This window comes from Carica papaya, chromosome 5, assembly GCF_054855325.1.
Source record: "Carica papaya isolate Zhongbai chromosome 5, ASM5485532v1, whole genome shotgun sequence".
In the NCBI taxonomy this organism is placed as follows: Eukaryota; Viridiplantae; Streptophyta; class Magnoliopsida; order Brassicales; family Caricaceae; genus Carica; species Carica papaya.
Window position 1 is genome coordinate 43,111,590 of NC_142313.1, and position 9,087 is coordinate 43,120,676.

The window sequence follows — 9,087 nt, forward strand, 5'->3', positions numbered from 1 at the left end:
TCATTATTAAGTAATACACCTAAACTAATAATACTTACGATATATTTTAAGAAAAAAATTATGATATTTTTTTAATAAAAGTATGAAGTCTTTAAAATTTAAACTAAGTACTTGTTCGTTAATAACAAGCAATCGATAACGTTAAAAAGATTAAACATAAAACAAACATACCCCTAATATAAAACTTTAAAATCCTATATTTAATGCAGTAAGATGTCATAGTTACTACTTAATTCATTAGAGTATATATATGTTCATTCTTCATGTATCTATACATCTATGTAAGTTAATATTATATTTTATAAATATTTATATAGATAATCATGTTAAATGGTGATCAAATATATGACCATGTATCTATATGTATGAACTAATCTGTTGTTAATAAATAACAGACTTCATATAAGAAAGAAAAACAAAAAGTACATAGCAAACATATTTAAAGACAATCTCAGACTTGCAACTATAATTGATGAATGTATTGGTTTACTATGGTGGATATATGAGTTACTTTTGATATACAGCTCAATGTTTTCCTTCTATAACCAAAACAAGGTGTACCCGATGTTTCCCTAACATAAGAAAGAAGAAAAAACAAAACTCTCATCTCCTATATGTATTTGGGAAAAAAATAAATTTTTGCTCTCTCTTTAATTGCAGGCCAATATGCTTAAAACATAATAATTACGTGCAAAATATGCCATAAGCTCGACTTTGCGCAACTATGTTCTTGAAACTTCACAAACTATTTTGATTTGCGTGTTTAATGTATCATTTAAGAGTATACATTATATAAAATGATATTTTATAAGGGCATAAAATTTACAATACAGAAGAAAAAAAAATTAATCCTCCAATAATAATTAAGGATTGATAACCTACATTTCACTTACACATTTTTATTGTAAATTTTATGAATGTATATAGCGGTAAAAGAAAAATCAACTAAATCAAATGGTTTATATTATGTCGAAAATATCATGCATATATATAATATTATTGACATGCGTGGCACATATTTACATATGTACTAAAAAAAATTAATGAAATATGTTATCAACATGTTTTGCTATTTTATTTAATTTTCTTGTTTATTTTTGATAAAAAATTTCTATATATATATAAAAGACAATAGCATGCTATTTATAATAAAAATATATATATATAATTTTGGTGCTTATGAAATATTTATAAATATCATTATTAAAAAAAATGTTATGACTTATAGTATATGTGCATCAGAATTCATGTTGTTTAGTTTTATGCGGCGTTGCCTATTATTGTTGGCTGCTCGTACGTCTCCTGGTGCGTTTATTAATCTCTTTTTTTTATCTTCTATTGCTGTGTTATTTTTTGATGACTTTTTATTTTTTATTTTATGCCCTTAGTATTCTTTGTGTCACCTCGTTTATGTTTTTTCATTTGTTTGGATTGAGGAGATGTCTAGCATTCATATATGTATAATGTCTTTTTACTTATCTTAAAATTATTTCTTACATTTCAAAAAAAAAAAAAAGTGTTCACATGCATGATTTTGGTATTTTGTGTATCCTTTAATAGTGTCCATTAATGATGATTAACTTACTCATCTTGATCAATTAAGCTAATCTTTTTATTTAAACAATGTACTTAATTAACTAAGTAATTTTGTATTAGTCTAAATTTTTAAATAATTGCTTTAGTATATTATAGAAGATGATATTAAAATAAGAAATCTAGCACTCAAATTACAAGGTTGGCAATATGATAGTGATTCAAAGCTAGTCTTTCAATCATGTTATATATTTTTTATATTGTATTATCTGTTTTGGTTCTCTTATTATTTTTCATCTTATTGCTTAGTATCCTATATAATTTTACAATTTAAATGCACGAAAATAAGTTTATAGTATTTTTTTAAATAATTTTGTGATAACTGATACTGTACTAATTTTTTGCTCATTAATATTATATTATGATAAATAAAATTCGCATTATGTTCTAAAAACACAATTATTTTTACATAGAGGACTTGTCCCTCTATAAAATCCAAAAGCTGTGGCTAAAGTAAGAAATATTTAAATCCTACCAACCTAAATATTCCATGACTATCGATAATGTAAAAGCAAATAAACCAAACTCTTACTTGACTCTTAGTAAAAAAAAAAAACATGCATTAGGAACTACTATTCCAATAATATCCTTCTAAAGTAATTGAGGATCGATACCCTAATTTCATTTGCATATTTTTATTGTAAATTTTTTAAATATATAACAACAAATAAAAAATTAACTTAATTAAATATTTTATGCTATAACTATTATTTCATGTATATACGTAATATTATTGGCACATTTACTACATATATACATACTTATTAAAAAAGTAAAGAAATATCTTATTTACATATTTTTACTAATTTATTTAATTTCTTTGTTGATTTTGATAAAGATTTTCTATAATTATAAAAATAATAGTATGCCATTTGCAATAACTATAATCACAAAAGAAAAATAGTATGTCATTTATTCATTCAGATAAAATTAACTTGGTACCCATAAAAATTCTTATTCATTTAACGTACTCAAACTAATATGATATATTATGTTAAATAAAGCACTTAAAAATAAATTATACTAAAATATTCAATCAAGTTACATTAATAACTCATTTTTCAAAAATTATATAATTATTATGTATAATAATTATTTATTGGCGATTAAAACTATCTTAAAAGTCATTTCTACTTTCTTTATATCTCTATTATAATTAGTATATTTAGCCATCCAAGTTAATTTTTTGCACTGTAAATTCTTATGTATTAGATGAACTCTAACTAACATGACATATTTTTACCAACAAAATAATTTACTTTATAGAAAAAAATTATATATATATATATAAAGTCCACCTAGAAGTCCCTGAAAACTATTATTTGGTGAAATAACATCTTTTAGCTAAGAATTGTGGTCATCTCCTGCCCTAAACGAATCAATATTCAATTTCTAACTAATGGATACTATATATCCACTAATCTTATATAATATTAAGATAGTTTTTATAAATGTATGAAAAATAAATTAAGCAATTCGCTTAAACTTTCAAATGAAAAGATTTAGTTTTTATAAAACCTCTAATGTTCCACATAAATGGTACTATGAAAAGGTAAGATATACATATGTGTATATATATATATGGTATAACAACTTGAAAAATCCTAGTAGATAGAATTTTGGCCTAGGACTGAATCTAATATTGTAGTTTACAAATGGCACTAGAGACAATCTCAATTTAACAACTAGTTTTGATAGATTTGTTACTTTTCTATGTTGGGTATATGAATTTTATTTGAATTCTATAACATCTTTTATAAAGGTTAGACGAAGATGAGAGAAAAAACTCTTAAAGTACTTTATTTTAATGAAAGATTCTATGATTACATTCTAATATTTTATATGGAATAAAATAATAAAATCTCACATAACTAAAACTTTTATAAGATCAAAGATGACAATCACATAGATTAGAGTTAAAAAGATTGAACATAAAATAAATATACCTCTAATACAAAAACGAAGAGCAAATATATTTTTTTATAACAAATTCATTATTACAACATCGAATACAAAACTTACATAATAAAAAGTCTTCCAACAGCAGTACCATTAATAAATAAACGCATAAAATAAGTCTCAGGTCTGTAGTCTAATAGGTTTCTTTATTTTTTGCTATTTTTCTATTTTTTAACCTAATTTTTAAAGTCTATTTCAATTTTTTTTTGTTTTTGTATTTTTTTTAATTTTTTTTTTGTATTTTGAAATATTTTAATAAGAAAAAATCTTAAAAGGTACTTTTTTTTTGTTTTTTATTATTTTATTTTTATGATGAAAATAGAGGAAAAGTAAAAAAGTTCATAAAAGTTCACTCATCACCATCCATCTGGATCACGGCGGCGGCAGAAGGATGTACTGGAAGTGAACAGTATAATTCTTATCGATCCTTCTGTATCTCTTAATGGTTGATATAATCTTCCCACGATCAGCTTCAAGATATGAACTTCGCAGAAAAATACGGATCACCTTCAAGTTTGCTGCCTCCGTCAACAAATACTTCATCACCTCCATTTCTTCTTCACTTCCTCCAAACTTCTTCACGGTGACTTCTGTCAGATGATCTCTCAGACACCTGTGGTTACGGCGCACAACACCTCGTTCATCTCTGTTTCCGAACTGTATTTTTTGTTTTTTTTTTTTCAGAAAAATGAATAATTTCATGAGTTTAAATCATTACATATTATACGTACATGTATATGTATAGTGGATATGTGTATTTACCTTCATATGTATGGAATATGGATCTGTTTCAATACATAGTTCTTCTTGACATCGTGCGATGCATAGTACAAAGGAGAGCAGGGAAAGAAATGATTTTTTGTCAACCTTGACATTAACATTGAGATTCCTCAGATACTCAATTGGAAAGCTTCTGGGGATCATGTCTAAGGGCATGTGTAGCTTGTAAACCAAAAAGTTAAAAAGGACTTCAGAAAGTGAATCACTTATATAGTTTATGCATATATGCCAATGTAACAAGAACAACTTCAATTATTATATGATATATATGATCTATGTATATCGTATCATTCTCTTCATATGTTTTATAGGTTTCTAGAAGAATGAAGATTTATTATTTAATATATATTATGATATTATGATTATATGATGTTAAATTACTGTATATTGCAGGCAATTCCTACAGTCATCATCAACTACAGTACTTCCATCTACATGTTTAACATGCTGATCAACTACATCTCCTAATAATGTGATGATGTAATAATATAACATGAATGTTTCAGATGTCGTCCCATCACTTTCACATTCATTAATCCCGAAAGAAAAAAAAACAAATCATCAGGAAATTAAAAGCTCATAAATAGTTCGGTTAACAAGAGAGAATGAATAGTAAATACCTTAGAGTCATTCAGAACCAAGGTCAAATCTCTGCAATTGCGATTAAACTTCTCAAGGAGAGTGATCACTCTATCATAGTATCCACCACTATAAAATTTTGACCGGACCTTGTCCTGGGACAAATGGAGCTGAGCATGGAGAGCGGCAGAAGCAGTAATACGATGAAGCAATAGAACATGACCCACGTACTTGAAGCTCACCAAGTTAGGCGCAAAGATATTGCCTTCTACAATATTGCAACATTCATCGACAATCAGAGTCTTCAAGCTCATATTCTCAATGTTAATCTGCTTAAACCCACGGCATTGACTCAGTTCCAAAGACTGGAGGAGCTCCATGCCTTTTATCACAACTTGAAACACCTTATTGATGAGGAACACCCCTTGTCCAAGGTACAGAGTCTTCAAGACAACAAACACCATTGTTTTGTTTACCTTGAAGCCATCTTTAGCGGGTGTAAACTGGAAATGCTCAAGATCTGGAGTGGTTATAACCATGTCCTTATGGTTGCTACAATAACAAACATCCAAGAACTTGAGCGAAGGAATGAGAATTCGAGGTGGCTCCTCGAAGTTACAGTTTGTAAGGTGGAGGTTCACAAGGTTTTTGAATTTGGCAATGAGGTTAGCGAAGTGACAAGCTCTAACATTCACTTCTGAAATCTTTACAGTACTCACAAGGTTGAGACATGGAGCCACCAAATGAAGAAAATCGAAACGGCTATGTTGGTCTTCAAAAAGGTTCCCATAATATGAAAAGAAAACCAGATAAGGGACATCTAAGACAACTCTTATTAGTTGTTTGCAGCAATGAATGAGCAAAGTTTTAAGTTTAGAACTAGAATAGTTGATGTACTGCAGATTACGACAGTCAGTAAGTGATAAGTACTCCATCACAGGACTATTACTGATAACCTTAGACAGCATTTCATCGGACATATAAACTCTGGACAGGATAAGTTTTTTCAGACAACGAAACTTTGTGACATCACAAGTAGGAAACGAGCAAGCTTCTAACCTTACCCGTATCAGATATGTTCCCCCGGAGAAAAGAACATTTGGGAGGTGAAAGCTTATTTGTTCCGGGGTATGAAAACTTTTAGCCCCAAAATTCAAGTCCACGACTCTTATTTTACCTCTCTTGAAGGCTGAAGCGACGATTAGTTCCCCGAGAGACCGAAGCTCTGCGTCTCTTCCGTCCTAAAACATGGTACAGATCCGAAGATCTTGAAGGTGTTCCATGTCGTGATTTTTCAAGGCTACTTCCATGGATCTCACAAAAAGGTTTCTGCAAGCCGGAAAAGGTTTTCTTAAGTGTAGGAGCTCGTCCAGGTTGAGACTAGAAGATGTCTTCCAGATTTGAGGCCATTTCTTACACACAGCGGCGGCTCTAGCGGCCGCATCCGGCGGTAAACGTCCCAAGATGGATTGCAGCAGATGATATGGAAGCTTCTCGATCGGATGCACCTTGATGGTTTTCCTCCTGGACCTCTCTCTTCCACCTTGCGTCACCGGAGGAGTCCTTTTCCGTTTTCCTGACGTCTGTTCCGTCTCTTCCTCCATGACGTCAACCCAGAAAATTCTGAGTAGTTCCACAGGCAAAATTGGGTCGCTCTCAGTACTACTCTCTATCGCTGATCTGACTCTCAGAAATTCAAGTGATGGGAGAATGAGATCAATTCCGGAGACTCAAGGGTTTGGAAATGGACTGTGTTTGGTTGGGGGGAAGAAGGGGGAAAGAACCATCTATCCATTTTACACGTGTTTGCGCCCACTGATTTTCATAGTGGAGGATCAATCCTAGCCGTTGATCTTTGCAATGTCTCACACTAGTTAAGTTTTTGTGGGAGTTACTTTTGATATACAGCTCACTCTTTTCCTTCTTAAATCAAAACAAGGTGTATCCTATGCGACCCTAACATAAGAAAGAAGAAAAAATATAACTCTTATCTCAAAATTTGAAAAAAAAAAAAAACCCTAATTATTTGAGAAAAAAAATATTTTTGAATGAATTTCTAATGCTAAAAAATGATTAAACAAAATAAAATGTGTATAAAAATAATTTTTAACAAATCTTATGAAACATTTGATTGTTATCTTTTTTTTTTAATGATAAATTTTGCTTTACGTGTGATATAATATGTTAAAATATGATAATTATGTACAACAAAAAATATTTTTTGTGGGTTTAAAATGATCATCATGACCCCGGTGAATATCCTTAGGAGTTAAGAAAATGTACATCAATTATATATGGTAATCAATCTTAATTTATGTAAAAAAATTTAATAGATGCATATAATTTGGATTGGTGAGATATGTATATACATGTGGATATGATTTCCTCAGTTAAGTTATATATCGTATGTGAATCCAATTTGATTTTCTCTTTCTCAAAAAGATAGCCAAAAAAGATGTAGAAGAAAACAATACTTGGATTATGATTATCTATCTGGTCACCCATATCGTTAATTTATTTTTAAATTTCACGAACTATCTTGATTTGAGTATTTTATATATAATTTAAGAGTATACGTCATATAAGATGATATTAAAATTAGAAATGTAATGTTCAAATTATAAGGTTGGTCATGTGATAGTGACCAAAATCGAGTCTTTCAATCATGTTATTAATTATATAATCTGTATTAGTTCTCGTATTAGTTTTCATCTTTGTTGTTTCGTATCGAATTCAATTTTGCAACCTAAATGCACAAAAATAAATTTGTATTATTTTCTTTAAATAGTTTTATATTGTTTTTATCTTAAGATTCTATACAAAGTTCTTGCTCATTAGCATTAAATTATGATAACTAAAATTCTCATTATTTTTTTTTAAAAAAGCTATTTTTTTTTTATTACTTGGAAGACACCTCTCTCCAAAATTCAAACGTTGAAGCTAAAGTAGGAGATCTTGTAAATTCGATCAACGTATGTATTCCAAGAATATCTACAATGCCAAAATAAATAATTAAATCTTTCGAAGATAATTAGGGATTGATACCCCATATTTCACTTACATATTTTTGTTTTAAAATTTATAAATAAATATATCGATAAAAAGAAAATCAACTTAATTAAATAGTTTATATTATAGCTAGTATACCATACATATATGTAATATTATTAACACTAAAGAAGTAAAAATGAATATGTTATCTACATGTTTTGCCAATTTATTTAATTTTATTGTTTATTTTGATCAAAATTTTCTATATATAAAAGACAATAGTACGTTATTTGTAATAAATATATATAGAATTTTAGCGTATATGAAATTTTTATGAATGCCATTGTTAAAAAAATGTTATCATTTATAGTATATATACTTTAGTGATTCATTTTGTTTTTGGGTTTTTGTGACGTGGTCTACTATTGTTGGGTGTTCTTATGTTTTATTGTGTGCTTATTCATCTCTTTCTTTCTTCTATTGTTGTGTTATTATTTGATGACTTTTTGGCTTTTGTTTATGTTTATGTTTGTGTTTCACGTTTTGTGTCCTTAGTATTCTTTGCGTCACCTCCTTTGCATCTTCTCATTGGTCTGGATTGGAAAAAATGTCTACCATTCATATACATGATTTGGGTATTTTATGTATCCTTTAAGAGTATCCATTAATAATGATGAACTTGCTCCTCTTAAATCCTACCAACTTATATATTCCATGACTATTGAAAATACAAAAGCAAATAAACCAAACTCTCCCTTGACTTTTGTAAAAAAAAAACATACATTCGGAACCGCTATTCCATTCATACTCTTTTAAGGTAATTAAAGATGGATATCCCGATTTCACTTGTACATTTTTATTGTGAACTTTATAAATATATAACGGAAAATGTAAAATCAACTTAATTAAATATTTTATACTATAGCTACTATTCATGGCATATACGTAATATTATTAACATGCGTACTACATATATACATACTTATTAAAAAAAGTAAATGAATATGTTATTTACATATTTTTATTAATTTATTTAATTCCCTTGTTTATTTTTATAAAGATTTTCTTTAATAAAAAAAAACAATAATATGCAATTTATTCATTTATTTAATTCTTATCCATTTAAAGTACTCAAATTGATACCATATATTATATTAAATAAAACACTCAAAAATAAATTATACT